The sequence below is a fragment of the Caretta caretta genome, chromosome 5 (assembly GCF_965140235.1).
Source record: "Caretta caretta isolate rCarCar2 chromosome 5, rCarCar1.hap1, whole genome shotgun sequence".
In the NCBI taxonomy this organism is placed as follows: domain Eukaryota; kingdom Metazoa; phylum Chordata; order Testudines; family Cheloniidae; genus Caretta; species Caretta caretta.
The window spans coordinates 72,396,118-72,423,484 of NC_134210.1; the positions used below are offsets into that span (position 1 = coordinate 72,396,118).

Genomic DNA, 27,367 nt, shown 5'->3' on the forward strand with positions numbered 1-27,367 from the left:
TTTCACCGCTTTCCTCTGTGGGTTTGCCTGCGGGGTAACTAAGCTTGCAGTGGCCGGGGGGAAGGTGCCCACATGGGCACATATCTCCCTGCTTAGTCTCACACAGAGACACACTCTCTCTCTCTCTCTCTGGCAGCCTCGAGGGTCTGTTTTTTGCTCTTCCCAGTGTCGTCTTTCTCAGTACGGGAACCACCCACAGCAAGCACCGTGCGGGACGGGCGCAGCAGCACACGCCGTGCTCGCAGCCCCGCGGAAGGAGGGCAGCAGCGACCCAGACCCCAACAGCAGCGCGCGGCAGGTGTGTGTAAAAGGAAGGGGGAAGACTAAGAGGCTTCTTCTTTACGCGTGCGCATCGCCTCCCCGAGCCGATTCCGGTTCTTCCAGGGCCGGCCGCTGGAGCCGGGATTCCCCCGGCCGCGCCTGCGCGCTACGCTCTCCCCTCAGGCAAGATGGCGGCGGGGAGACCAGTCAGGGAGGGGGAGTGAGAAGGGGTGGTCGCGTTGTGGGGCCGTGGTGGGGGCGGCCGGTGACTGAGGCCGGAGGGAAGCTCGGAGGGGCCGGGGCTGCCTGGCCCGTGCCGCGGGGATGAGGAGCCGGGGCAGCGGGATAGGGGCCGGCCCATGCCTGTAAGAAGGGGGAGTGTCTGTCGGGCCCAGCGCCCTGTCTCTGCGGCCGAGTCCGGCCCCGGCTGCCTCTTCCGCCTGCTGCCTGGGGCCGAGCTGGAGTCGGAGGAGTCGCCGCGGCTGGGTGAGGAGAGAGCGGGCAGGTGAGTGAGTGAGAGAGCCGGGCTCCTCCGCGGGCTGCTGCCCGTCCCCGCATGGCACCAGCAGCGCCCCGGCGAGTCCCCGTCTCTTGGCGGCCCGCCCCCGCATGCTGCCGCCCGTGGCACGCTCCATCCGGTACAGCCCCGGGTACTACCCTCCCCTCCCCCGTTCAGCCACCCCCGGGGAGCCCAGGCCCCTTCATCCCCCTCTTCTGTGACCTGCTGAGCCAGGGGTACTGACTCAGTATTTCAGGTTTTGATTAAATAACCCTTTCCGATGGTGGCTAATAGATATTCCCGCAATACCTGTCCTGTGCGTTACCCCTTGGACGTGGGGAAGAGGAAGGATGATGTTTTGGCTGAGGCACTAGACTTGGGACTCACATCTAGATCTGAGCTCAGTTCCCAGCTCCGCTGTAACAAATACGGCCTGCAATATACAACTTTCATGTTGTAGTAGTATAACCATATAAATTTAATGCTTTATGGCAGACTTTGAAAAAATTCCCGAATGCCAGAATGTGTATGACAGCAATGTCTGTGAGAAGCCCAGCTCTTTTCGTCTTCTCTGAAGGGGGGGGAGAAGATGGGTATTAAGTTTGAAAGTAAAGTCCCAGGCACCCCACGCCTTGCTCTGGTTGCTAGAGAGGACCTTCCTCCCTTATCCCGGACTCCAGAGCCTTCTGAAGGCTATGGGGGGTTATTTCTTCTGCTGTTATGAGTCTGTGTAATGTAACTCTACCTTTCAATCACAACCTCCGTTTTTGAGGTGTTCCTAGCCCTTCTCTCTGCTCATGACTCTAGTCTGTTTCACTTTCCAACTTCACTGGGTGACAAGGTGTTCTGATTAACAGCTCTAAAATTTACCAGTGCCCTGTTAGCTTTCACAAAGGGCATCAGTGAAATTATGAATAGTAGTAGCAGCACCCTCAGGAAGGTGGTCCTGCATCTGTTGACATTTGAAAAGCTTATCCTAGCAGCAATAAGGCTAGAAACCTTAAGACTTCTTGGGGAAAAAAAAGAAATTCTGCAGAAACTGATAGTTTAGGCTCACTTCCACCAACTCCTGATCCTCATGAAAAGGTTTTTTGTGCCCCCGGTGGGGGAGTAGATTTTTCATGCTTTGCTTATATGGTGTTATATATTTGAAATAGTAGTTTAACTGTACTTCTTCTAGTGGTCCTGGTTTGATTATCTACACTCTGATTTAAATTACAAAGGAATATTAATTTATTCTTTACCCTGGGCTTCAAGAGTTGTGGCATGAAAGCTTTTCTTTTTTAAAAACTGTGAGTTTGAAGTTGTTATGCCAAGTTTCAGAGTAGCAGCCATGTTAGTCTGTATTCGCAAAAAGAAAAGGAGTACTTGTGGCACCTTAGAGACTAACCAATTTATTTGAGCATAAGCTTTCGTGAGCTACAGCTCACTTCATCAGATGCATAAAGTGGAAAGTACAGTGAGGAGATTTTATATACACACAGACCATGAAAAAATATACATTGTAAGGAGAGTGATCACTTAAGATGAGCTATTACCAGCAGGAGAGTGGGGTGGGGGGAGAGAGAACCTTTTGAAGTAATAATCAAGGTGGACCATTTCCAGCACATTTCCCGGAGTTAACAAGAACGTCTGAGGAACAGTGGGACCAGTCCTAGTGACCTAGGAAATGTTAGTCAAGTTAAAGTGGAGGTCATAAAATGCTTTACCTTACTTTTTTGGGTGGACTTCAGTTTTCCTTGTTATGTCTCTTTCCCTCCCACTCTGTAAAAGGCTTCATCACACATGCAGCATGTTCAGCCCAAGGGAGAGGACTCTGCAACTGAAAGCACATCTTCCTGATGGAAGGATAATAGCTATGATCTGAGGCCTCAAGGAATATAGGGATATTCTGAGTTGCACAAAGAATGTGTATGACTTACCTGGCAAAAGGATGGCTATAATTAGTGGTATACTACACAAAAACATAGCTGACAATTTTTTTTCAGATTTTAGTTAATTCTGCCTCCCCAAGTGTTGGGATGGTATGCATATGTAATTTTTTGTTCCTTTTTTTCTTGTGATATTTGTAGTAATACACTAAACATACTATTACATACAGTAAAAGTATATTAAACTACACGTTGAGAAAGAAAAACAAGAATAAACAATACTGAATTCTCAAATCTGAGATTTAATTTAGCTTTAGATACCTAAACTTTTGCATTTTGACATATTTGTTTTGACTGTAAAAATTGAAGTTTCATTTTATTTAAAATATCAAACAAACAGTAAAGACCATAAACAATGTGTTCTTTTGCATTTCCCCTTATTGAAAGATACAGTAATCAAACTTGTACTAGAAAATAAGTCTTGCTAAAAGAGAGCTCAGATATTTGAGAATAAAATTGAGTGGTGGAAGAGTAAGTACACAACACAATTTTCAAGTGTTGGATCTGGCTTGTATGCATTATCTTTTAATAGCTAATTTCTGTAAAGAATCCCCACAAACCTGGTCATAGGCCCTAGTCCTTGCCAGAAACCAACAGATCAAAACACATTTGTGTCTAGTCCAAACCATTTCAAAGTTAAAACAAGTGTGCAAAAAAAAAAAAGATAATGTTCAAGAAATGAAATCACCTTTCTTTTTTAACTCTATCTCAAATGCTTGTCTGATTTACCTCCGCATTTCCTGAAAATTTCTATTCTTCTAAAGATTCACACATGAAATTTCAGATGCATTCATTCAGGTCAGAGGAGCAATGCTATGCTGATAGCTGCTTATCCCAATGGGCAACTGCATTTTACTTTTACTGAAGTTTATGTATGCTTTTATTCAAGTAGAACTCATTAAATTAATGTTAGTTATTTCTTTTTATGTACTTGCGGATACCTTGGTGGGTTGTTTGCAAGATTTGCTTGTTCATATAATTCACCTTCAGATATTCCTTTCAGTGGTCCATCAATAACCAAAACTAAGTGGTAACTAGTACCTTGAATTGTTGTCTTTTTCCAGTTGGATCAGCATAAAACTTTTTAATACATGTTGAAATGATCAAGTTGAACAAAATTAGATGTGGTTCATTTGGTATTGGCTAACAGACTAAAAATATATTGGTAGCCTAAGTGAAAATGAGACACCCAAATTGACTTATGTTAGTTAACTTTTTCCCTCTGTGTTAAACCATTTAATGTACACATCTTGTAAAAAGTAATAACTTTTCACAGAATTATTAAATTCTTGTTGTCAGAGCATTTTGCTGTACGTTAAATATCAGGTTGTTCTACAAGTATGATGAATGACATTCTAATAGACTTAGGTTTAGCATAGAGTTCATCATACACACACTTTAATTTTCAAAGTGTCCAATAGCCATTCTATAGTTCAATAGTGTCATATAATAGAAATCACAAACTCCAAGGCCTTGTACACGTATCTGAAACCTTTATGTGGAAAAGTGGTAAATCTCAAATGTTGTTTTTTTACTCCAAACTAAGTCTGTTGCACAATGAAGACAAATTTCAGTGTTTTCCTTTATACTTTGTCTTCATATTTTAGGAATCTGGGTTTTAGTATGATGATGATGGAATGAATGAACAATGAATGAATGGAGCAAGGCTAGTTAGCTAATGGATTGATTACTAAAATGAACATCTGATTAGCTGGTAATTCCTCACATCATAGTAGTGACACTGATACTTTGTTCTTAACAATAAAAAAAAGCCTATGCTAGCAATATTTTGCAAGTTTAGGGGTTTTTGGTCTTGTTAAACTCAGACTGTAATTATGAGTTTTATTGAAATAATATAAGGTGGGCATGATAAAGGAATACAAATTTATGATAGTGATGTAACTATCAACCATACTATAGTGCTGTAGAACTTTTTGATCATATGATGTCAAACTATTTTAATTGTAGACTTGCATCTTGTTACAGAAGCTGGGAATATCTGTGCCTGTGTTACGTGACTGGATAGGGTTTAGTTCTCACTCCTTAACTTGAAAGTGAAGAGTATTTTTATTTTGGGCTGGACACTTCTCTTGTTCACTACTTCCCTAACTGAGTTGACAGTCTTTGCCTTGCTAGTTTGCATTTGTGGAAGCTGCTCTCTTGTTGAGGAGAAATGTTTTCTGGCATCCAGAGAACTGTATTTAGTGGATGTGGTATTGTGGGGAGGCACATGGAAGGGAGGAAAGGCAGTTAGCAAGGACTACAAATAAAAGGAGAGAGAGGTAGTTGACAAGACTGTTAGCACATTTGCCTGTAATACTTCTGATATTGAGCATTGGGTGCAGGGCCATAGTGCATTAGTTTAACTTGATGGAGGAATATTAGTAGACACTTCACAAGACTGTCCATTTTGGTGTCCTAACTAGAGGTTTATTGCTTTATTTAATAGTAGTTGTCTCTAGTGGGAACCAGAGGACTTGCAAATAGTAGTTGTGTTTTCGGAAAGGGGAAGAGATGGACTCTGCTTGGCCCATGCCAAGGCACAGTATATTTAAAAAAAAATCTTGTTCTTTCAAACTAGTTTCGGAACAGTGGGCAGTAGCAGCAAAGGAGTTACACGAACTATGCTCTACTTGGAAAATATCAAATTTTAAAATTTGATCATTGTATAATAATTAAAATGACCTTATTAAGCCTGGCCTCATAGTTGAGTGCAAAGATTGAATCAGGCTGACGCATAAAATAGTCTTATCGTGCCATTCCCTAAATATTAAGGATTGTCAAAGCTCTAAATTACTTCAACAGTTACAAAATATTGTAAAATTATAAATGAGACTTCTGTGATGCCATTTCAGACTAGTTGTACAGGAATTAATTATTTAAGTGCATAGGGTATGTATTTACTTGTCAACAAACAAACGTCTGTAATATATTTATAAATTACTTTTAATTGTTTCAGAGTAGCAGCCATGTTAGTTTGTATTCGCAAAAAGAAAAGGAGTACTTGTGGCACCTTAGAGACTAACCAATTTATTTGAGCATAAGCTTTCGTGAGCTACAGCTCACTTCATCAGATGCATCACGAAAGCTTATGCTCAAATAAATTGGTTAGTCTCTAAGGTGCCACAAGTACTCCTTTTCTTTTTTAATTGTTTGTGCACTTAATGTATTGGTGCTTGCTTTGTACAGATTCATAAGGATATTAATCGCGTAGATCTGAACTTAGCTCTTTGTGGTGTGAAAATTGGGTTGGCCTTCTATTATTCAACAACTGGCAAGAGAGGGAGAAATGGAAGAGAGATGAAACATTTCATTAGTGTGTTATAAGAATGTAAAGAAATTATGAATGACGCAAACATAATTTAGGTGAGCTGACTTTCTCTTAACTTATTGATGTTAAAAATTCTCAGGTTCACAGTGTCTCTTTCCCATTTTAAAGCCTTCATTGTTGAGACACCACATTACAGCAACTATCATTTGAGCGAAGGACTGTCTAAGAATCAGTTTGGAATTAATCAATGCTATTCCCTAATCAATTACAGAGGTCACAGTTGAGTTGTATATAGATGTGATTCTTTCACTCTAGGGTTAATATATTGCTAATTAGAGTTTTATACCTTTGTCAGACTCAGCTCTGGTTCCCTTGGAGTAAGACCTAAGGGCTGCAAATTAAATTCAAATCTCCCAATTGATGGGCCACAAATTGTCATGGGGAATTGGATGCTATCGTGCCTGAAAACAAGCTTCTCTGCTGAAGTTTTGGCATTTTGATTCCAAACGTCCAATGAAGTCTGTAGGAGAGTCCTAGCAAATGTTCGCAAAAAGAAAAGGAGTACTTGTGGCACCTTAGAGACTAACCAATTTATTTGAACATGAGCTTTCGTGAGCTACAGCTCACTTCATCAGATGCATACCGTGGAAACTGCAGCAGACTTTATATATACACAGAGAATATGAAACAATACCTCCTCCCACCCCACTGTCCTGCTGGTAATAGCTTATCTAAAGTGATCAACAGGTGGGCCATTTCCAGCACAAATCCAGGTTTTCTCACCCTCCACCCCCCCACACAAATTCACTCTCCTGCTGGTGCTAGCCCATCCAAAGTGACAACTCTTTACATAATCAAGTCGGGCTATTTCCTGCATAGATCCAGGTTTTCTCACATCTCCCCCACCCCCATACACACACAAACTCACTCTCCTGCTGGTGTTACCAGCAGGACAGTGGGGTGGGAGGAGGTATTGTTTCATATTCTCTGTGTGTATATAAAGTCTGCTGCACTTTCCACGGTATGCATCTGATGAAGTGAGCTGTAGCTCACGAAAGCTCATGCTCAAATAAATTGGTTAGTCTCTAAGGTGCCACAAGTACTCCTTTTCTTTTTGCGAATACAGACTAACACGGCTGTTCCTCTGAAACCTAGCAAATGTTGTTTACTCAGAATTAGAAGAGGGAAGAAACTGTCTGAACTACTTAATTGAATAAAGAAAAGTAGTACTAGTGGCACCTTAGAGACTAACCAATTTATTTGAGCATAAACTTTCCTCATGCTCAAATAAATTGGTTAGTCTTTAAGGTGTCACTAGTACTACTTTTCTTTTTGTGAATACAGACTTACATGTCTGCTACTCTGATACTTAATTAAATGTAACCTCTGTCTATTTAAAGAATATTCACAAGCAGATTGTGATTTTCATTAATTTTACTTAATCAAATTTGACTAGCCTTCATAATTTTTTTCACTTTATAGAGGGATCGCAGATGACTTACTCTGAGCATTTGGTATGGTATTGTCCCCATTTCCTAACTAGGTAATAGCTAAGGGTATATCTAAACTATGAAATTAGGTCTGTTTTTATAGAAGTCGATTTTTAGAAATCGATTTTATATAGTCGATTGTGTATGTCCCCACTAAGCGAATTAAGTCAGTGGAGTGCATCCTCAATACTGTGGCTAGCATTGACTTACGGAGTGGTGCACTGTGGGTAGCTATCCCACAGTTCCCACAGTCTTTGCTGCCCATTGGAATTCTGGTTTAAGCTCCCAATGCCTGATGGGGCAAAAACATTGTCGCGGGTGGTTTTGGGTACATGTCGTCAGTCACCCCTTCCTCCGGGAAAGCAATGGCGGACAATCATTTTGCATCTTTTTTCCTGGGCTACCCCTGCAGACGCCATAGCACGGCAAGCATGGAGTCCGCTCAGCTCACCGCTGGTGTTGTGAGCATTGTAAACATCTCGCACATTATACTGGAGTATGTGCAGAACTGGGCTAAGAGAAGCCAGCACGAGGACAATTGTGATGAGGACATGGACACAGATGTTCCTGAAAGCACGGGCTGTGGCAATTGGGACATCATGGTGGCAGTGGGGCTGGTTGATACAGTGGAATGTTGATTCTGGGCCTGGCAAACAAGCACAGACTGGTGGACTGCTAGTCTTGCAGGTATGGGATGATTCACAGTGGCTGTGAAAATTTTGCATGCATAAGGCCACTTTCCTTGAACTTTGTGAGTTGCTTTCCCGCACCCTGAAGCACAGGAATACTAAGATGAGAGCTACCCTGTCAGGTGAGAAGCGAGTGGCGATAGCCCTGTGGAAGCTTGCAACGCCTGACTGTTACTGGCCACTAGGGAATCAATTTGGAGTGGGCAAGTCTACTGTGGGGACTGCTGTGATCCAAGTAGCCAGTGCAATCACTGACATTCAGTTATCAAGGGTAATGACTCTGGGAAATGTGCAGGTCATACTGGGTGGCTTTGCTGCAATGGGGTTCCCTAACTGTGGTAGTGCGATAGATGGAACACACATCCCTATCTTGGCACTGGACCACCTTACCAACCAGTACGTAAACCGCAAGGGGTACTTCCCAATGGTGCTGCAAGCACTGGTGGATCACAAGGGAAGTTTCACCAACATCAATGTGGGATGGCTGGGAAAGGTGCATGACGCTCACATCTTTAGGAACTCAGGGCTGTTTGAGCAGTTGCAAGAAGGGACTTGCTTTCCAGACCAAAAAATAACTGTTGGGGATGTTGAAATGCCAATAGTTATCCTTGGGGACCCAGCCTACCCCTTGCTCCCATGGCTTATGAAGCCGTACACAGGCAGCCTGGACAGTAGTAAGGAGCAGTTCAACTATAGGCTGAGCAAGTGCAGAATGGTAGTAGAATGTGCCTTTGGACGTTTAAAAGCTCGCTGGCGCTGTTTACTGATGAGGTTAGACCTCAGCGCAACCAAAATTCCCATTGTTATTGCTGCTTACTGTGCGCTCCATAATATCTGGGAGAGTAAGGGTGAGATGTTTATGGCGGGGTGGGAGGTTGAGGCAAATCGCCTGGCAGCTGATTTTGAGCAGCCAGACACCAGGGTGATTAGAAGAGTACAGCTAGGCGCGCTGCGCATCAGAGAGGCTTTGAAAACCAGTTTCATGACTGGCCAGACTATGGTGTGACAGTTGTGTGTGTTTCTCCTTGATGCAAACCTGCCCCCTTTGTTGATTTGATTTCCCTGTAAGCCAACCGCCCTCCCTTCTTCGAAATAAAGTAACTATTGTTTTGAAACCATATATTCTTTCTTTATTTTTAAAAAAAGTGAGAACTGACAAGGTATCCCGGGTGGGGTGGAGTGAGGTGGGGTCAGGGAGGAGGGAAGGACAAGGCCACATTGCTTATTGTAGCCACGCTACAAATTAAAACGGTTTGAATGACAGCCTTCTGTTGCTTGGGCCATCCTCTGGAGTGGAGCGGCTGGGTGCCCAGAGCCGCCTTCTGTCTCCCCTCCCCCCCGTGTTCTTGGGTGTCTGCGTGAGGAGCATATGGAACTTGGGGAGGAGGGCAGGTGGTTATACAATGGATGCATTAGGGGTCTGTGTTCTTGTTGGCTTTCCTGCAGCTCCAACAGACGCTTCATCATGTCAGTTTGCTCCCCCATTAGTCTCAGCATCGCTTCCTGCCTCTGCTCTTTGCCCTCACTTAATGCTTTCCTGGCCTCTGCCACTGAATGCCTCCATGCATTAAGCTGTGCCCTATCAGTGTGGGAGGATTGCATGAGCTCGGAAAACATGTCATCGTGAGTGCGTTTTTTTTCACCTTCTAATCTGTGATAACCTCAGGGATGGAGATGATAGGGGGAGCATAGAAACATTTGCACCTGAGGGGGGAGAAAAAGGGAGAGTAAAATTTAAGATAATATATTTCTGAGACTCTTTCACAGTGAATCAAGCAATTCACAGCAGACAGCACATGTGCTTTAGGTACAAGGTCGCATTTTGTACTTGAGCGCCTGCCGGTATGGTGACACATCACACATGGCTGGGCAACAGAATTCGGTTTCCAGGCAGCCATGGTAAGCATTTTGGTACGTGGGATTTACTTCTTATGCCGTCATAACATGTGGGAATGGTTTCAAACTTCACTGCCATCCTTTCCCATAGCAAGCAATGCCGTCTGGGTTTCACATTCATATTTTACAAAAGGAGGGGCTGCAGTTTTCGGGTGGGTGTGCAGCACACACCTCCCCACGCCCCACCGTGTGGCTATTCTCTGGGATGATCCTTTCCCCTCCTCCCCCTGCCATGTGGCTATTCTCTGGGACGATCCCTTCTAGCCAAGCGCAAACAGCCAGCATGACCGGGGTCTAATGTGCGGGAGATCACCAGAGGGGATTACTGTCCCCTTACCAAACTTCCCCTATTTCAACCAGGTGACCGTGAATGATATCACTTTCCTGTGACTGACACAGAAAGATAAAGACCAAATGGTGCATGAATGTGACCAAAACCCAGGACCGTTCGCTGCCACGCTTTGTGCCACAGTGATCCCAGACCACATGGCCACACTGACCAAACAGTAAATGAAATTCAAAATTTCCTAGGGCTTTCCTGTGTACCTGGCTAGTGCATCAGAGTTCAAAGTGCTGTCCAGAGCGGTCACATTGGAGCACTCTGGGATAGCTCCCAGAGGCCAATACCGTCGAATTGCGTCTGCACTAGCCCAAATTCGACCCAGCAAGGTCAATTTTAGTGCTACTCCCCTTGCCAGGGAGGAGTACAGAAGTCAATTTGAAGAGCCCTTTAGGTCAACAGAGCGGGGTTGGCTGTGTAGACGCATTCATTTTAAAATCGACCTAATGCAGCTAAATTCGACCTAATCCTGTAGTGTAGGCCAGGGCTTACAGGGAAAGGACACAAACATGGACAAAGCAAACTAGTTTTAAAATTTAAATGAATATTTGAGGACAAAGCTTTTGTAGTTTGCGTATAGCTTTATTGAATCCAGTTGAGTTCTGACAGAAGTTTGGACTTAATGTAATGGTTTAACTGGTTAGGCTGAAAGGCTTTAGTTTATACTTGCAGAGGGCTGAGCAAAATTGCCATGTCTTAGTCATAGAATATGAGACTATTTGGGGAAATAGAAATGATTAAAAGAACACAAAGATTAAAGTGATCTGTGAATCAAGTTCAGATCAGGCAATATATGCTTGCCTTCAGAGAACTTCATGAATACTATAGAAGATTCAGGTTCTCCAGTGAAGGTGACAGATAATTTTGAACTTTTCAGTGGCTTACCCAGAATATTTTTTTTCAGTCAAAGGTTAAGGCTTTAAAGTGGTTTCAATTGACTTTATTGCAGCTGCGGTCTTGAATTTCCTCTAATGGAAGAGTATCAAAACAGCCACTTTAGACGGTTTTAAAGCTTAATTTTTTAGTCTCATCCCTTCTTTCCCCAAGATCTGAGTTTTTTTGTTTGTTTTTGTTTTTTAATTTTACATTAATCTTTTTCTACATACACTCAGGCAGAAAAAAGGGTATATTTCTTCTCCAGAGGTCTTTTGATAGCCCTCTTTCCTGCTATATTCCCACAGCCTGGAAGGGCCAAAATTGGAACTGTGTTGGTTAAGAGTGCATGTGACTCCCATTATTACCCATCCATGCTGCTACTACTACCATCATCAATAAGAAATGGTGAGGGAGCGATTACTAGAGTGCTTTCAAATCCGGTAAACTGCTACTGGAAATCATAGATTGTAAAATAGAGAACTTTTTCATACTGCATCACCTCCAGATGCGGTGGAGGATTACTATATCAGAAGGCTGCTGTTGATGTCAGTTTCGCTGTTCTGCTGTTACCCCTCTCTTGGCTCACTTGAACTACGAGCAGAATTGCTGGCACAATTTATCTTCTGTAGAGGAATTACAAAAATGTGTAGATATATGGGAAATGTAGGATCTCAGTGATGGCACACCAAATGTAACCTTGGTTAATGATTGGGATTTGAGGCACAATATTGATATCCAGTCTGATGACATGGAGCATACCGTAGCTTGTATGTTTTATGTTTCATACTATCTAGTGCTCCTTTCCTTGTGGAGAAATCAGTCACGTGCAGAAGTTGGGTGCATCACAGAAAATGCAGTATGATCTATATATGTTGGACTCTTGACTGGCAAAACAAATCCTTCACCATGCAGGTACAGTTCTTTAAGATCCTGTCAGATTTGAATTTTGAATGTTGCCTTTTCTTTTGTGAAGAGAGAGGCTTGATAACTGCTGTATACATTGAAATTGACCCTAGCCCTCATATACTGGTTTAAATCTTATGGACTGTGTGATGTCACTATACAACTGTCTTTTTTAGATTAATTTGGGAATATTGAAAAAGTAAAACAAGTTTAGTAGGAACAGATACTGAGATGAATTGAGACTTTTTCTTGCTTATGTAAGCAAGAATTGAGATACAGGATAAAAATGGCAAAAATCAAATGTATTTAAATATTAACATATCACTGGTGCTTTTGTAGAAGTGGTTCATCGTTCACTCTCATTTCCTTGCCTTCCCAAACAGTTTTGTAATCTAATTTTTTCCACCAATTATAATCACCAGAAATAAAAGAAAAAAACATATAAAGTGTGGTGTTAGCCTTCTAACCAACTAAAATAGCTTGTGCCATGTGTATCTATAAGAAGATTCTAGGATGGTCACTCTGGGCATGTCTGCACTGCAATGGAAGCTGAAGCTCAAGCCTGACCACCTTTCTATCTAAGCACAAATTACACTAACTCAGGGCTCAGATCCAGGGTCACAGGACCCTGTGGGGCTGGAGGGTTCAAGCCTGAGTCAAGCCAGAACCCAGGCTTCAAGCCCTGTTGCTTTGCCGTGTAGATGCAGCCCCACTGGATTCATGCTCAGGAAGTCTGCCATAACTGTTCTAGAGCCCACCGCACTATTTTTTTTTTTTGTCATCTGTACAGTCAGGTTTTCCCACACTGCACCAAGAACAAACGGCTACAGCAGCCACATTTTGGGAGGGTGCTAAGAAATCTATGATGTGAGTGTTTGGACTCGATCCTGCATAATGCCATCTATAGACCCAGTGTTCAACAGTTCCTAATCTGGATTTACAAGAGTATAGAGGCTCAAACCCTACAAACCGACGGTTTGTTACCTTGAGTTCTGCTAATCCTGGTCTTAAGTTGCAGTGTAGACGTACCCTTTGTGTGTCACTCTGAAAGCAAGAATATCTGAGTCTGTGTGAAGTGAAGGAAACCTCTACCAAGCATGGTTGAGAATATCACCAAATTGAATCATCAGTGGGATTTGCAGTCTTTTAGCATCCAATTTTAAAGATCTCAGCTATTTTGACTTTATTAATTCCAGCTGTACACTGTAGAGCTATGGTAAGGCACATATCTATGCCATCCCAGGAGTTGTAGGTCATTATGATATCAGAGGTAACTCAGCCAATCACCAACCTTACTCAACAGCTAATTTACATGCAACTCTTTTTTGGTTGTATGAGAGAGGCCCAACTGCCACATCTATGCAGCAGCATGAGCTTTCAGCTCTGTGTGTGTGTGTGTGTGTGTGTGTGTGTGTGTGTGTGTATATGTATATAAAGCTGTTTACAGTACATTTCTACAAAGAAACTTGTTTCTAGACTGTTTTACCAATTTACTACATCAGGTATAGAATACAAAGCAATGATTTCTTGCAAAATTATTTTGTGAAGCATATTTTTAATGAATTTTTTTTTCCTCTGGTATCTTTCAGACAACTTTGTTTCAAATTTGCTCCTATGTCTAGGGTAGCTAATGATGCTTTTCCTTTAATTAGTAGTCACACTAAAGAATAGTTACCAGGGTAATTGTATTATAATTACTTCTTTTTCAAGTAACTGGCGTTGCTTTGTGTCCAAGGTGTTTAAGCTGTTGCTTACCAAGTCCCCAATTTGTCTAAAAAAAAAAAAATCAAACTTCACTAATTTTTTTATATATATCATGTACATGCAAAATTTTATTAAATGTAATTTAAATAAGAGTGACTCAAGCTTTTGAGCATGATAATAAATATTAAAGAATGGAATAATCAATACATCAATTATTTGCTTTATCTTATACATCAAGATGTTCTGGGTCTTAATATGTATGTATTTGTTGGTCACCTTCAAATTGGAATAGATTGTGGAGCAAAGGTATAGCTTATTTTTTGTCTTGAGGTATAAAGTTGCTTGAGATGAAAACTGCAAATAACTGGTCACTGCTCTGGCCATAATTGTAGTAAGTGACCATTTCCAAGAATACAACTTCCTTCTATGTTACCCAGTCATAAATAGGAGCTGATTGTGATATAAAAACTTGAATAGAATAACAAGTGGGCTTTGTGACTTGATGTGGGGCGCTAGAGGGAAGGTCAGATGACTCTTTACCTGTCAGATGCATATTTAAAATTAATGCCTTAATCATTTATGCATCCTCTTGCTTATTTTTTTAATTTGAAAGATATTTACTTTTAGGATGCTTAAAATAGAAAAAGGGATGCTAATATATTTTTGAGTTCCTAGAATTAAAGTCAGATCTTGGTCTTGCACAGAAATTCCACTTGTACCAATACGCAGACCTCTATGTTATGCTGCCATTGCCCATCTGGTCCATTGTACAGGCTTAATTTGTACTGATCAAAATAAATACCTGACTTTTGTTCCTCACCTCAGTTCACCACCTCCGTGGTACTTGTACTTTGAAGATGCAGCTGAATCAGAAATAAATGTTTGGGGTTTTGTTCTTGTTTTAAGGTTTTACTGTTCCTCATCTTGAAGGTGTCCTTAGCTGTGGAGGTAAAAGCAAATACTAAAGCTGTCAACCACTGGCAGCTGGATAGTATTAAATAAGAATAAAATGCTGTGTGGTTAATATCTAGATTTGTGCAGTAACTTTTCTTCTGTGTTATTCCTTCTCACCTGTTCTATTAGCTTGGAAGATGCTGATTCCAGGGTCTGAGGCTTCAGAGCATTCTGCCAAGCCTCTACATAATAGCTAGAAAGGGCCTAGGGAGGTGCTTGGCCTTCTCAACAGCACTCCTATCCACTCCAGGGGGTAAATAGTATCCTTGTTGAAGTCAGCGGTGGTTGACTGATAACATTTGAATCAACAAAATACAGAATCTTCAGAGATCAGATCTTATGTCAGGGTTATATCCAGATAAAGATCTGCACCTGGACTGCCAGAGTCTCAGAAGCACAGGCCTCTCTTGAGCCTTACATCAAAGTTACCTTTTGAGTACACAGGTAAGTCTTAGTTTGTTTTGCAGAGACATGGAATACTGTTACCAGCTTCAAAAGATTTATACTTCTTAGGTCTGTATGCTTGCATTCATTTAGACTGTCACTGCAGTGTTATATTAGTGCATGCAGTGCAATCTGTGAACTAAGATGTCATATGGTTTCCTGTAGTTAATATTAGACTAATAGGGTGTTTGAATTGGTATGGAATTAGGTCTTTGACAAAAGGTTTAGATGCCAGCTCAAGTGATGGCCTACTAATTAAATGTCTGAATGTTATTGTTGGGACCTTGAGAACTGAACTTGATTCATTAAGCTTTTTCCAAAAAATGTTTCAAGTGTAAGAAATTGAAAAGAGTGAATTGAATGTGGAGAAAGAATCCTTGTCTACTTCTTTAACCAGTAGATTTGTGAACTGCTTTATTTCCATGAAAAAGTAGATTTCTGTACATGATTGTCTTTATACTGTTCCAAATCCATTTCTCAATTTTACAAGGGAACAAAATGTCCAGTTCTTTTCTCTAGCTCTGAACTGGTGCCCAGAATGATATAAAAGTACTAAAGACCCATGTGAAACAAGCTACTATACATGCAGTAATAAAGATCAGAACCCAGTCAGAAATACAGCAGGATCTTCTAGTTTAATCTGCTGTATCATCTTCATAAATCTGTAGCCTCTAATTGCATCTGACCATTTAAAAAACATTTGTCATTTTTCATTGTTTTCTTTATCTGACTGATTAGTCACCAGATAGATATGACATTTATTTATCTGCACCAAGAAAGAGGCATCAAAGGTAACTTTAGAGGATGACTTAAAAAGGCATATATACATATTTATAATGCAGATTTAGGTAGATTCTCTGGCAGAAGAGTGTGTTCTCATTATTGCTCTTTGTTCTAGTGCAATTTGTATTGTTTGAATCTCTTTCAACAGACTAGAATGACAAGGATGTGTTTCTGGACTTGAAGTGGCTGGCCACCTAGCTAACTGAAGCTGAATCATCAATTTGTTTTGTTCGTACTCCTAAATCAGTGAACCATTTCTAAACGTGTATTTAACCACACCAGACTGGCCCTTCAGGCAATAATATACATTTGGATCTTTCTGAAACGTCAGGTTATTGCATGGTCCAAGAGGAATTTTTTTGGAAGCCACTGGTCTATGAGTTCCTGGTCCTTTTTTTGGAAGGAAACCTAAAAGTGCAATAGGGTCCTGAAGGAGGTGAGGCGATCAATAGCTGAATCTAGCTGTGCCTCCTCAATGGTTTCTTGAGACCTGTAAAAAAGAAAATATTATGTATATTCACATTCCAAACTAGCATAGTTTTTATGTGGAAAGGACAGCACTTCATATAACAGCCTATAAAAGAACTTCTCAGTCATTAGATAAGAGCACACACTGAGCTGTGGGGGTTTTATGTCAATAGTAAAAGATCAATTTATAGCAGGTAAAATTCAAATCACTGTGGTGTAACCAGTAGTTAGAAAAATGGCAATCAGCCAGCATCCTGGATGCCTCACTGACAGCGGTCAGACCAGGGCACAGTACAGATGGTTCTAGTGGCTCTAAAAGACCACCTTATGGTCATGGACACAGCAAAATGTTCATGTGTAGGCTGCTGGACCTCTCTGCAGTCTTTGACACAGTGCTACTGACAAGGTGGTACTAGCACACCTATATGACATAGCAGGAGTAGATGGTCCAGAACTACAGTAGCTGCAATTGTTTCTCTCTGGCAGAATTCAGAGAATGATGATGGGTAACTGCTCCTCCTTTCCAAAGGCCCTCACCTGCAAAGTCCCATAAGATCCATACCTTCTCTGTCTTCTCTTGAATAGCTATGTGAGACCGCAGTGGGTAGAGTGAGACCTCATGGGCTCAGTTACCAATACTGTGCTGATGGCACTCAACTATATATATCATTCTCAATTTATACAACCAGTGCCACTACTAACCTAAGAATGCCAAAAGAAATCAGCTGTTGGGTGAAGTACAGCTGCCTCAAGCTGAACCCAGGGAAGGCTAAAGTGATGCTGATCAGAAAAAGACAAATGAATAGAAGAACTGGCAGAGACGTTGTCTCCCTCTTTTATTGAAGGCATACAGCTCCCATTTGTCAAAGTGGTGTTAGACTCCCCACTTGGTATGCATGACCAAGTTGCATCAGTTTTTAAAAATGCCTTTCAATTCCAGCTTGCTAGGAAACTTCTTCCCTTCCTCCCAGATGAGGACCTGGTCACAGTGATCCAGAATACTGAATTTAGCTTTTGTAACTTTTATTATTTCCATTATTTATAGAAATAGAGGGAGTTCTGGCAGTGAAAATGGTAGACACCTAGACTTTTTTTCCTATAGGAAGAGATGGAAAAGATTGAGACCATTTACTTTAGAGAGGAGGAAATAAAGATATTCAAAACAATGAATGAATGGTCTAGCAAAGGCAGATTGGGAATATCTGTATATCCTTTTTCCTCAGACTATGTCTACACTGCACACCTTACGACTGTGTGGCTGTTATAAGGTGTGCTGGGTAGTTGCTCTTTATCGCTGGGAAAGAGCTCTCCTGGTGACAAAATAAAACCATCCCAACCAGGGGCAGTAGCTTTGTCGCCAGGAGTGCAGATGTCGTCCCCCCCCCCCCCACGAAGTGTTGTCCACACTGGTGCTTTTTGTCGTTAAAACTTTTGTCATTTGGGGGGCGACAAAAGGAGGCGACAAAAGTTTTAATGACAAAGCCTAATACAGTGACAAGGGGACAATCCGTGAAAGGGTAAGACAGCAAATCTAGTGAAAAAGAAATACTCCCATTCTCTTCTCCAACAACATAAAATTAGTCTGTGGCACTCTGCCCTAAGCAGGGCCAGGGAATGCAATCCAGGACTCTAGGACACTATGACATGGAGTCCTTGTGGGTTCTTCCCCTGTGTCATAGTACTGCCACCCTTCATTTGGAGTGAGTGGTGGCAGCTTCCCTCCATTTTGGGGTGTGTGTGTTGAGGGGACGGGAGAGAATGAGAATTCCTAGTATAGTGGCTCTTGGAGTTAAATTTCCACTGAGATACTGGGGCATTCACACCCCCAAAGTATTGTTTTGAAGCTCCCTACAGACTTAAGACTTGTCTACACAGGGGTTTTTGTTAGCATTAATTCAAGCTAGTGTGAATTGAAAATGCCTGTGTACACACAATGCAAACCCTTAAAGCACACTGACTCTCTATTTGCTGCAAATTCTGCTCTCTGCTTTCAGAGTGGAGTAAACTGCAAATATAGTTAGTGCAGATTGTTGTTCATGTGCCCACAATAGTTTTGCACACTGCTTGGCAGTCCTTCCACTGCTATCCCATGCTGCTTTGAGGGTATCTGTGACTGACCTGTCTGTTTACCTATGCCATCCACTGCTAAGGGATCAAGTTGACAGGATGTCTCCTCCACCCTTTAAAAACAGGTGAGAGGCCAGGATCGGCTCATTTGCTCCTGGATTTCAGTATATCAGCATTGCAGCAATATTTGTGCAGCCACAAGGAGCTGGGGTGAGATTTTTTTTGATCTGGTAATCTGGTGAGAAATGACTGGTTGCAAAAGCTTGCTGTACTAACACCACCATAAGAATCTTTTTGAGAACAACACTAAACAGAGGGCCAAGAAGGGTCACAGCCAAGATGTTAAGCAGTACAATATAAAGATCAGAGCTCAAAAAAATGTACAAAAAACCCTGGGGATGCCAGAAACAAGTCCAGAAGTCCCATGTGACCAATCTGCTCTATTCTAATCTATCTGCTCACATGCTGGGCAGGTTTTTTGCTGGCATGCCACTAGAACCCAATCCTCTTGTGAGCAGTGGTGCCCCTGCTGAGGACACTGTGGCCCCCTGAGGATGGTCACAATTCATGGGTGGAGGACAGTGAAGTGATCTCCTCATATAGCCAGGATCTCTTCAGCACTCGAGACCCTCAGAGAGGCCCAATTTCCAGCCCGTATCCCAGCCCAGGTTACAGCAGGAAGATCCTCTCCAGGAGACTTTTTCATGTAAGTATGTATCTTTACAATTATGCTATACAGCTGTGCTAGCTTCTGTTCTGGGTGCCCAATGGCGGCTGCCATTTGGGTTGTATGTGAACTACCAGCCTTTCTGAGCCTCCTGCCCTCACCCAACACTGTTCCTCCCCTTTGTTCTGCCTTCCCTAAAAATATTTTCAAAATGGCAGCTGGGTCAGGTAATCAACTTCTATCTTGTGCTAATACCCTGACCATCAACTGTTCACAAACTCATGTTATGAAGGGATATACCCATCTACTAACTTCCTAGCAAATATTGCCCCTTCTCTCTATTCGCATGCTGAAAATGGTGGCCACGTGGCACAGCTACAACTTTCCTCTTCCATAGTGTGATACTTTCATTTGAATCTATGTAGTGTGTAAAATTCAGCAGTTTTCTAAGACAGTCATTTGGGGGGAAAAAAAGTTTGGTTAGTTTTCAGTTTACATGAGGTATATATGGGTATAGGCATTTGTAGCAGGGTGCTGGTGCAAAAGTACCTAATTAGCCCTTGCCCAGTCAGCTCTAATCAGGGGAAACAGATTGTGGCTGATGGAAAAGGCCTGATGCTGGCCTGAGGATTGGCAACACCTGCTGACCTTACAAGTCAAGGGCTATAAAGGCTGGGAGGGAGCCAGAAGGCAGGGGGGCAGCCAGGGAGAAGTCAGTCAGGGAGGGAACTGGAGGCCTCCTAACTGATGGCTGGCTCTGCCTGAAAAGGAGGAGATTAATCCTGTACGTAGATGGACACTGGTGGTGAGATGAAGTTAAGTAAATAAAGACATGGGTGTCACACAACCCCGAAGCCTCTCTGAGCCTTATTGGGGAGGGCAAGCGGGCCTCAGGAAGAGAGGTGGGTTGTGAACCCTGTTGCAGCATTGCATGCCTATATAGCTAATAGAGCTAATGATTCTTGCAGAAATGTGTATAGTCTGTAACAATGTTGCATTGCAGGAAAAGATTAGGTTAGGAATTGCATGACTACAGCTCTTAAGGCAATTGACAGAAGTATATCAAATATCATATCAAATATCATTAATCGTTATTGCAGTAAAGTAGACAAAGGAGGCATAATGGCCTTCCATAGGTTATATATTTAATAGAAAAAGACTGGGAGCTGTTAAGTTTTAATCAATGTAGAACCCAGTCTCCTTTTCTTTGCACTTTCTGAATCTCTGCAGGAGAGAGAGAACAGACTGAAGACTGAGAAAGTGCTCAATTTTAGTATGGACATTCAGCAGCATTACCATTGTTCCTGGTATAGCTTGCAACTCCTTTGCACTTCTGAGAGGACCATCTTGGTGAATAATTCACAACATATCTCTCTTGCCTACCCTTTGCCTTTTAAGCCCCTTCTCTGTTCCTAGTCACCTGCCTCAGTGTAAGTCTTCAAGGGTCAGGACAGCCTAAAGGGGATGCAGAGGGAAATGCTATCCAGCTCCCTCTTGATTCATCCCTACTTTCATCTCAGTGCCCCAATCAGGAATATCTTGCATGCATAGAAGTACCTTCAAGGCACAGCATTAACTGCAAGCCCCAAACTGGGAACACCAATCGCAGCATCCTATTTAGCCCACATGCACACACCACTTATATCTGAGGTCTCCCGACTGCGATGAATCTCAAGGGATGGAATTCAGACAGAGAGGATAGGAAACAGTACTAATATGAACAATAGCTATTTTTTTCGTTTCTCTGCTCCCCCAGCCATAGTACCTTCAAGAACAGAGCCTTCATCAATGTCTCAGTGACTGGCAACTTGAGAGGGAAGAAATGGAGGTCCAAAGAGAAGATGTTTAGAGCCCTACTTACAGACTAGCAAAAAACCAAACTCCCCAACACTGCCCCCCCCATCCCCCCAACACACACACACACACACACACACACACATATCAAGAACTGGATGGTGTGTTTAATGTATGAGAGGGAGGTATACAGGCAGCTATCCAGAGACACCATTGAACTGGCCCAGGACAACATTGTCATATGGCCAAAGACACTGTGGAGAAAGGTAAGGGTGTACAAAAGCAGCTCCTGGAGGTGATGAACAGGCAGAACGCTCTGCTGGCATGCATGCTGCTGTTAGGCCAGCAGGCAATGCAGTGCCCTCAGCGAGGACCCAGTCATGTTCATCAGACCCTGGATAATACTGGGAACGATGTCCCCTCCCCAGCCCCAGCACAGGGCAGCAAGAACACCCCCATATGGGAGGCCAGGAAATTTGAGTCAACCTGTGCACCTGGCAACTTTGAGCCCTGGCAGTGAACCTCAGAAGGCACAAAGACTAGAAGCAGCAAATGCAAGACATACCCCTCCCTCTGAACAGGAACCTTCCCACCTCCCCACAACTGCACTGCATGTGAATGTGCACTTTTTCACTTTAGAGCTGTTTCATGTTTTAATCCCGATGAGAAAAGTTTGTAGTGTTTTCAAAGTTTTATTTTTGGTGGTGGTTTACTGTTAGAATTTGTTCAGTAAAAAACATTGAAGTCTCAAAGCATTCACAATGTTTGACACACAAACACTAGTTTTCAACTTAACAGGTTTTAACCAGTTATTAAAGCATACATACTACAGTCAAACAAAAAAACACCATAATGTGCCACTTCTAACATCTGTAAAATCAACTACAGTGCTCAAAATCCAACCCTCCTTTCCCTGAAGACACAGCTGCACATTTTCAGGCACCAGTCTCAAAGAAAAAACAAAATATATCCCTGACAGTACTGTCCTTGTGTTTCACATTTTGTAGTGGGTGTCTTGCTGGCTGCCCATATTGCTAAGCAATTCTCTACATCTCAGCTTCCCATCCATCACTGAGACTTTCTCACAGATATTGTGTAAAATATAACATGCAGCTATAATCCTAAGCAAGTATTGTTCAGCAGCCTCTAACCTCGTCATAAGACAGCACCACCTCACTTTCAAATGGTCAAATGCCCACTCCACTCTCATTTTGTAACTTCTAAGGCAATTGTTAAACTGTTTCTTTCTTCTATCAGTGTGCCTTGAAATAGAGGATAAGTCAGCTCTCCTAGGCTTGTGTGCAGTTCTGTGCAGGGAAGATTGTTTTGATTAGGCACTGTTGATTGTGCAGTGACCTGTATGGGTAAAGGCTCAGATAAGATCTTGTAGAAGCTCAGATGCCATTGGACCCTTGGAAGAATACAGGAAGTAGTTCATCATCCACATTTTATGTTCAAAATTGCAATGGTGATGCAATATCTACTTTGCCTGTGTGCGAAGGCATGCAAATCTTTGCCAAATGCTCTTTTGACATGCCCTTCAAAACTGTCCTCACATGGTGGGAGTTTGGCCCATGACTTGTCCATTGTGCTTCAGTCTAGCCATCAAAATCGATTCAGGTCTCTGTGGGTCTTTTTCCTCTCACTCTGGTCATGTGCACTGTTACTAACTTCCTTGCTGCTGAAAGTGCAGCTGGTCCATCACTCCCAAGTTTTAGCAAGATCTCTGAAACAGTACGCTCCCTTTGTTTTGACAACATTGAACACAGATTCACCCCACCCAATACAAAATAAGATGACAGTCACATTTTGTTACTGTATATACAGTAGCAAGTATATTGCAGAAGTCAGGAGTGAGTGCATCACAAATTGCATGCACAGGTATGAAGCAATGCTTGTCAGTTGTGCTGGTAATGGTGCCTGTTTCAATTCACATGTTATCTGTGTTCCATTTATGGAAATCAGTGAACAGCAAGGACAAAATATCTGTATCAGGTGACCTCTAATTACTGTGGTTCCTTTGACACTGTGAGACCCACAAGCCATATTGACATGTACAGCAAGTAGAAGCATCCTTGTGTCTGCTTCCTCTTATGTACTGTACAAGTTATGGGATTCTTCAGCACCTCTACTGATGATAGACTTTGCTATTTCACTATTGGAAAAACCTCCAGCAAAGAGGAGTGTTCCTACACCCTCAGGTATATTTTGAAATATATATATTTACAGAGGAATTTTATAATTGTCTTGCTTGTTGGATGCCATGTTTGGAAATTTTTCCACGGAGGTACAATGTATCCACCAATCACCTAATATTTCTTACATCTAGCCTTTGATCCTGTCTGGCATGGCCTTTCTGCAGTTTTTAGAATTACTGTTGTCTTATCTGTCAAAGACTTCAATTATGGAATTAGCTTTGTCAAATGCTTTTAGTGTTTGCCTCAAGTACTCAACAGCCAATTTAATGAATGTGGTGGAATTTGTCTTCAGCCATCATTTTATAAAAGCCATTGCATCCCTGATTTCTTTGTTACATGCTCTTAGCTCATGGATTCTTTGAGCTTTTCGCTGATGCCCTAATTGAGCTTTTTTTGTTCTTATTGTTCCATCAGCATGGAAGAGGGACATAGGCACAGGTCCTATCGGGTGACTAAGAACAATTGGCATTCAAACATGTGTCTTGCAGATGACAGGGCTCTATGGGAAAACAATTTCTGGAGTGGTAGCTGCTGTGATTCTCTCCCTCGCTAGACTTAAATTTGATGATTTTGGCCATGTCCGTAAATGTTTTGATAGATTTTTTTGACTGGACTGAAGAAGCTACGTATCCCATCAGATTGAGTGCACCTCTCACAAATCTTTGTTCTTCAACATCTGCTCTTGTACATCTGATGTTACATGCAGTCCAGTAGATATGTTGATAAGCACCTCTGGAAGTAATTCAGGGTCAAAAGGATTTGCCATTATTGTTGATGATGTGGTTGGTAAGAGCTGTAACATGCTCTTCATCCCTCTTCAGTGTAGAGGTAAGGATTTGTTTGTGGACTTTGTTTTCACTACTACTTGTTAGGACACTTCTTTCTTGCATATTGGCTCAGGACATGTCTTGTGAGGGTCCATCTGACAGGGGCTGGCTTCTTTTTTGTCAGTCCAATCCCGCTGCTGCCCTTGAGTCTGACAGTTTTCTCTGTTTCCATGACACTGCAAATTCCATGAAAAGAGCCAGGAGTCTGATGTACAGCAAATTTCCCAGATTCCAAGACATTATGTACTTCTAGGACATTTAACATATAAAGAATGTAGATTTGTACCTACTTGGCATAGTTGGGCCTATTTTGTGGTAAAGGAGTATGGAAGCATGGCATTGTGTGTGTAAGTGAAGTTTCCAATCACCTCTCACTCTGCATGGACATCTTGAAGTAGCATCTGGAGAAAATAATCCCAGAACATGAATGTTGGAGACTTGGCATACCATCACAACTGAAATTCCTCCAGTAGTGGTAGCCTATACTGATTTTAAAAAAAAATGTCCATAAGGTGACTGTTGCAGAGTAATGGTTTTGCTTTGATTCATTTTACTCAAGTTGGAAGAAAGACATTTTGAGTGACAAACTGCATCCTTAACGATCAAATCTTCCATAGGTCTGCATGACATGTCATTGTTTTTGATATTCTGCATCCTTTAGATTGGTTCCTCTCTCAGATATTTCTGTTTTATGAGGCTTCTTGTCTTGTGTGTGTTTTCTCAAGCAAACAATGCAACAGGATCAATCAGAGGACATGCTTTCTTTTTGTTGGCTGTAGAAGCAGGTGAACGTGATGCTTTCTGATCAGTGTCAGTCTGGTTCCCTTTCCTCCCTTTCCCCCAATCAATACAACTCTGACATGCCAAATTTGACTTGCTTGAGTATTTCTTAAAGCAACCCCCGTGATAGAGTATTAGTGGCAATCTGAACTAAAAAAATTCACCCAGTAGCTGCCAGTACAATTAATCTCTCCTGGCTTCTGCTTCCAGCATCACAGAATTCTGTCTAGCATCTGGTGGCTTTTGCCATTTTTTTTTTTCATTCTCTTGATTTTTTTCATTTCTTGAACAAACCCCATTTTTCAAAATTTGTGGAGAGTCTCTTTCTCTTTGATATAAGTTTTAAGAGGCTTGTATTCTCCAAGTTTTCATATACTGTAACTTCCCTGTAGAGGTAGAATTCCCAAAGTATATTGTTAACATTACCACCATTGCTACATTTTTTTATTTGTACAAGTATACGGACTTGTGCTAAATTAGATTTATATATTAGCATCAAAATTGCTGTTTTTGATAGAAGCCCAGTATGAATCTGTGTATTGTCATAACTAATACTGATCTGTGCATAAATGTCACTGAATTAAAAAGCTACTTTCTAGAATATTCAAAAGCTAGTACTGCATACATAGGCATTTACAAATTAAAATCTTCTACTAGACAGACTAGATGCTACATGTATGTAAAAAGATTACAAATGGAGAAGCATTACATTAAGAATTCACATACATTTCTCTGCCCACTATGCAGTACATACCTGTGGGCATGGAATGAACTGCTACTGGTGCACGACCTTTAGTGTGAGACTGATCTGGTCAACAAATGACAATTAAAAATATAGAACGCTATTACAATCACTTGAGATACATTAACTTAAGAATATCGGGTATGAAAAATGTTATAATAGTATATTGTAAAATGTTGATATTCACCATTTTTGCTGCATGCTAAACAGCTTCATCGTTCTAGGGGGGGGAAATATCTTTCCCATGCAGAACCAATAAAAAAAAATTAATACATTGTCATTTGGTAACTTTGACCAATAAATACTGCATTAAGATGCTGAAATTAATGTCAAGAGTAAAGCTATAGTCAGTTGTGATGCAGTATTTCTGGAACTGGGAAAAAACCCCTCATTTTGGGTACCATGCCTACAAGCTTACGATATCGCTTGACCGCTCCAAATCACATTTCATCTAAATGTACATAAAATAAGCATTCAAATGATGTGGGTACATTAAACTTCAAAAATATTGCCCTTTTTGGAGAATTGCTGCACTCCTACAGCAGACTACTATACACTGAATTAGAATAATGTGTTAGTCTTAAGTGCACATTTATCAGGTGACTCTCTTTTTATAATAAAAGTAATTTATGGTTTATATAACCAAAAAGCTTGTTTGATGGAAGACATGTGAAAGCATTGCATTCTGTTGAACTGTAAGCAAATCCAGAAATAATATTAGGGAAGAAAATTATTTTAATGGATCTCTAAGCAATACTTTGTTTTGGGTTTTCAAAAATAATTAACTGAAGTATTAGGCATATACCTTTAGTTCTGTTATAGGATTAACTTGTTTTCTTGCATCCCTACAGAGCTGTCTGAAGGATCAGAGTCCTAATTTCCAACAGTTGAATGTTCAGTAGTTCCTTTGATAGGTTTTTTTTAAAGTTTTTAAAATAAGGTGGTAACTATCCATGATAGGACTCTTTGTAAGTGTAAAAGATTATTTTTTCCAGACTTGGGTAGTTTTGCATTTGTTTGACTATTTTTACTGAAAGAAGAAATCCTAGAATTATAATCCTCAGAACATCTTGTGATGTAGACAAATATGGTCTCAATTTTTTAAAATGGAGAGAATTTAAGTGAGTGAGTAACACAGTTAGGATTTATAATTGAGGGGTTTCTTGCCTTAAATCTTGTGCTAAGGAAATGTCTATTGTGTATCTGAAATATTTTTTCTAATTCAAAAGCAAGAAAACAAGTCTGCAAGAGGTGGCTTACCCATTGTGCAGGTATACCTATCTGCAGTCTGATTCTAGTTGTCTTTTCAAAACTACTGCTCCATGTTGGATGCATATTGGCATTTGAAAGAGAAAAATTATTTAGCATGGTATTGGTCTTCGCTTGGAGTTGTTCCTGATTAATTCCACATGTGATCATGCTCATTATGGAATGGTGCTCTTATTCCAGAATAAGAGTGCCTGTTTCTGTTTAGCTTAACTTGTTTTTGAAAGTGTCCACACATGGAATTATCCAGGAACAGCTATTGCACTTAAATTCACATTCTATCTTAATCCATGTTCAAGTGAAGACAAAGTCTAACTAAAAAGAAAAGGAGTACTTGTGGCACCTTAGAGACTAACCAATTTATTTGAGCATGAGCTTTCGTGAGCTACAGCTCACTTCATCAGATGTTTACCGTGGAAACTGCAGCAGACTTTATATACACACAGAGAATATGAAACAATACCTCCTCCCACCCCACTGTCCTGCTGGTAATAGCTTATCTAAAGTGATCAACAGG

General features: G+C 41.4%; 1 protein-coding gene across 3 annotated transcripts in view; it reads left to right on the forward strand.

The window, feature by feature from the left end:
- The first annotated feature begins 523 nt into the window (after window positions 1-523).
- Window positions 524-27,367, forward strand: part of APC (APC regulator of Wnt signaling pathway) — a 202,977-nt gene continuing 176,133 nt past the window's right edge. For 2 of the 3 annotated variants that reach the window (XM_048849763.2, XM_048849769.2), the window contains exon 1: window positions 524-766. The gene's annotated coding sequence lies outside the window, so the exon portion shown is untranslated. Of the gene's footprint in view, window positions 767-12,047; window positions 12,166-27,367 lie in introns of all 3 variants that reach the window. The other variant, XM_048849761.2, reaches the window with a different exon arrangement.